We start from the raw sequence: 4,792 nt of genomic DNA on the forward strand, positions 1-4,792 counted from the left end.
GGGGGTGACCAAGAACCCAATGACCACTCTGAAAGAACCAAGTTCCTTGACTGAGATGGGAGAAGCTGCCAGAAGGACAACAGTCACTGCAGCACTTCACCAATATGGGCTTTATGGGAGAGTGGCAGACGGAAGCCACCCCTGAGAAAAAGGAACATGAGAGCACTCCTGGAGTTTGCAAAAAGGCACCTGAAAGACGCTGAAAGCATAAGGCAAATGATTATGTGTTCTGATGTTACAAAAATGTTACTCTTTGGCCTGAATGCAAAGCACTATGTCTGGAGAAAACCAGGCACAGCTCATCACCTGTTTAACACCATCCCTACCGTGAAGCATGGTGGTGGCAGCTTTATGCTTATGGGAATTATTTTCAGAGGCAGGGACTGAGAGACTGGTAAGGATAGAGGGAACAATGAATAAAGCCAAATACAGGCAAATCCTTGATGAGAACCTGCTTTGGAGTGCAAATGTCCTTAAACTGGGGTAAAGATTTACGTTCCAACAAGACAATGCCCCTAAGCATACAGCCAAACAATGCTGGAATGGCTTCAGAACAAGAATGTGAAAGTCCAGCCAAAGCCCAGACTTGAATCCCATTGAAAATCTGTGTTAAGACTTGAAGATTGTTGTTCACCGCCACTCCCCGTCTAATTTAACAGAGTATGGGAGAAAATAGAGAAATCCAGATGTGCAAAGCTGATACAGACATACCCAAGATGACTCAAAGCTGTAATCGCCACCAAAGGTGACTCTACAAAGTATTGACTCAGGTGTGTGAATACTTACATGAATTAGATATATCAGTATGTAATTTTCAATAAATCTGCAAAAATGTCTAAAAACATGTTTTCACTTTATGGGGTATTGTGTGCAGATGGGTGAGATTTTTATTTTATTTAATCCATTTTGAATTTAGGCTATAGCACAACAAAATGTGGAATAAGTCAAGGGGTATGAATGCTTTCTGAAGGCACTGTAGATTAAAATCAAATCTTTCGCAAAATCAGCATGTAATATTAAACTATAGACCTATTTGTTGAAAGGATGCAATCATACAATAATGGTTCACACGGCATCTTTATATATAACCACGGGCATTTTTCTTAATCAAAAAGTGTATTCTCCTTAATAATGCTAATATTTCTACATTTTAGAGTAGGCCTACAAAAAATTCAACATGCATTCATTTGCTTAACGCGTTAGAGCCCACATATTTCCTAAAATACTCGAGGATTTCACAAAAAAACAATTGTCATGTCAAGATGAAGAAACAATAAAGAAATAAAAAAAGAGCCACATACAGTATTATAAATATATTAAATTAAATGAAAAGGGCGCTTACGAAATAATTGTTTTGGAATAGAACACAGACAGGTGCCGAGCTATGCCAGCAGCTGCCCACAAAAAAAAAAAACATGCGATTCATAAAATGAATGAAATAAAATCTGTTCTTCCTACGAGTAGTCGATTACTTTACAAAATGGCTGACAAAAATAGACTGAAATCTGTGTAATGCCACATTAACACGTATAACAGGGTCTGGAGAAGCACCAGTCGTTTGTAATGAGATCATAATCCGGCCCAAATGCTGCCTAAGTGCTAATCTCTCCATCAGATTACCAAACCATGGCGGAGAGAAACTCTGCTGCACACCAGTTAAAATGGAGGATGTGGTAGCAGGGAGATGGGAAAGAGAAAAATACCAAATCTCCTCCTCTATGTAACACACACACACACACACACACACACACACACACACACACACACACACACACACACACACACACACACACACACACACACACACACACACACACACACACACACACACACACACACACACACACACACACGTACGCAAACATGTGCACGTGCACACATACATACACACACACACAGACACACACACGTGTGTAGTCCACATTATGTAGGCCACGTTATGTAAGTCAGACACACACACGCACGCACACACACACACACACACACACACACACACACACACACACACACACACGCACGCACGCACGCACGCACGCACACGCACACACACACACACACACACACACACACACACACACACACACACACACACACACACACACACAAAGTATTTACCCTACAAAGTCCTTTGTAAACAGACACCTCTCGCTGACATGCATTCACACACATAAATTAGAGAATGCACATATTTACTCTCTTCATAAAATGGAATAAGAATGGCTAAAACGCTCTACAAAAACCAACACATTTGAGCTCGGAGATCAAATAATCCAATGCTCAGTCCCCTTCTTAACAACTTCCAAACAAACACATCCTTTCCCTATCAGCCCACTCCGAACCTCGAGGCAACATTACGGTGTTGTTCATGTGAAAAGTCCTCAACCTTCCTTGTGCTTCGCAGCGATTCCATGTGTGACTTGATACGTTCACCGTTAAAACCCGACGCCGTCTGACTGCAAGGCCGCTCAGAATCTCCTTTAGATTTGACAATCATCTTTCTCGATACCAGTGTGTGTGTGCAATGTGTAGCGTATGTTTATGTGTTCGTGTTCTTGCACACACATATAAGTGTGCAATCTCTCTGTGTGTATGTATGTGTATGTGTATGTGTATGTGTATGTGTGTGTGTGTGTGTGTGTGTGTGTGTGTGTGTGTGTGTGTGTGTGTGTGTGTGTGTGTGTGTGTGTGTGTGTGTGTGTGTGTGTGTGTGTGTGTGTGTGTGTGTGTGTGTGTGTGTGTGTGTGTGTGTGTGTGTGTGTGTGTGTGTGTGTGTGAGAGAGAGAGAATACGAGTAAAATGGAGAGTGAAAACAGTAGTGAGCTTTCTGTGCCTTATATCACCGTTTCCTAAAGATTCGACCCCTGGTGAGAAACATAGAATACAGCTTCTCACAAAATGACATAGAATAAAACAAAATGGTGGTGGCTGAAGAAGCAGTTGAATCTGCTTTAATATCTACTGAACAGTTACAGGCTCTCTTTAGGGACGATGCTATATTTTAAACGGCACAAATCAGAATTCATTTCATTTATTTGAAATACACGCAATTCGGCGTGATAAGGAGAGAGAGATTTTTCTCCTTGCCAAAAATGTAGATCAAAGGCTGTAGGGGAAATGTGTCTCAAATTGCTACGGGGCAACGGGGGAAAAAAGCATGCCGTTTAGCCTGCACAGGGTCGACATCTCCTTCGAACATATCACACGACCAATGACCAAACAAACAGTGCTTTCTCCACCACCACCACACATCAACTGTTCATTACATGTGGAAGGAATCGTGGATGTTTGTTCTGTTTGCATTTGCATGTGTCTATATGCAGAAAAAAAGAGAAAAAAATAGTTTTTACTGAGTTACAGTTCATATAAGGAAATCAGTCAATTGAAATCAATTAATTTGGCCCTAATCTATGGATTTTACATGACTAGGCAAGCGTGCATACATGGGTGGACCTGGGAGGGAATAGGCCCACCCATTGGGGAGCCAGGCCCAGCAAATCAGAAGTTTTCCCCCACAAAATGACTTTATTACAGACATAAATACTCCTCAGCACCCCCCCCCCCGGTGCAGCTCTGCAATATGCACCTCATTTCTAAGGACGGGAAAATCTTACTACATTTGCACACACTGTACATAGACTGTACACAATTTTTCTATTGTGTTATTGACTGTACGTTTGTTTATCCCATGTGTAACTCTGTGTTGTTGTTTTTGTACCTGGTTAAATAAAGGTGAAATAATACAAATAAAAAAAAATGTAAAAAGGGAAAATGGCAAGAAAGGCCTTTGTTCATCAGTGCATTGGTGTTTGGCACAGAAAAATGTATATCATTTATTCAAATGTGCTGCATTGGCTGTCTGATTCAAAATACGATACCTTTTAGGTATATTTTCAGCCGTGGTCTGCTTTTTGGGGGGAATTAATGGACAATAAGGCTTCGTACTAAAAACAAGTCCCCCCGACCAATTCTGAAACGATATAGAGTTATAACACAATTACATTGGAGCAATTCCACGGTAACACAATGACGCAGAGATGTTTCCGTTTAAAAGTATGCCCAATAAAAAAACGTTGATTTCAAAGTTTTAAAAACCATACAACTCTATGGAGAACTTTGAACAATTTCTACATTCGATTTTTTCCCCCAAAAACATTTACTCAAAGAACAGTGCAAATGTAAAGTTTGGTAACAAAAACGATGATAAAATGTCCCTCGGTTCTTTTATGTGACCACCTTTAATCCCCCCAAAAACTCTGTGAAACATCTACTCTTGAAATAAGATTGAAAAGATGTCTGCAGAAACGTGTCAGCTATGATGTGACACCTTGAGTTTGAAAAAAAAAAAGAATCTCTTTTTGGATATTGAACTACACTAAGTGAAGTGGATTAACAACCGGTAACAGAATGATGGTAACAGAATGACATCATGGGTCCCTGGTCTGTATTATACAGAAATGCATCATTATCAATGTCATTCTCTTCATTGTGGTGTATCCTGAATAGGTACACAAAGGTAGAAAAATTGAATATCCTCCTTTTGCATGTTTGATTATTATTCTACACGCTGTCTATCATTCAAACGCCTCCCAAAAAAGACACAATTTGGTTGGTTCAGACTGGACCCAAATCTGTACCACTCATAGACAGCTGTGTTTTTAAAATTTGTGTAGTAATTCTGGTATTAGATTTACATGTTTTAACCACTTAATAAATCATAAACCAAATTGCTATCAGTAATAACACTATAACCTAATTGGTAGGTCTACCTTTACTTGTTACTTTTGTGAATTTT

This window comes from Oncorhynchus gorbuscha, linkage group LG10 (genome assembly GCF_021184085.1).
Source record: "Oncorhynchus gorbuscha isolate QuinsamMale2020 ecotype Even-year linkage group LG10, OgorEven_v1.0, whole genome shotgun sequence".
NCBI lineage: Eukaryota > Metazoa > Chordata > Actinopteri > Salmoniformes > Salmonidae > Oncorhynchus > Oncorhynchus gorbuscha.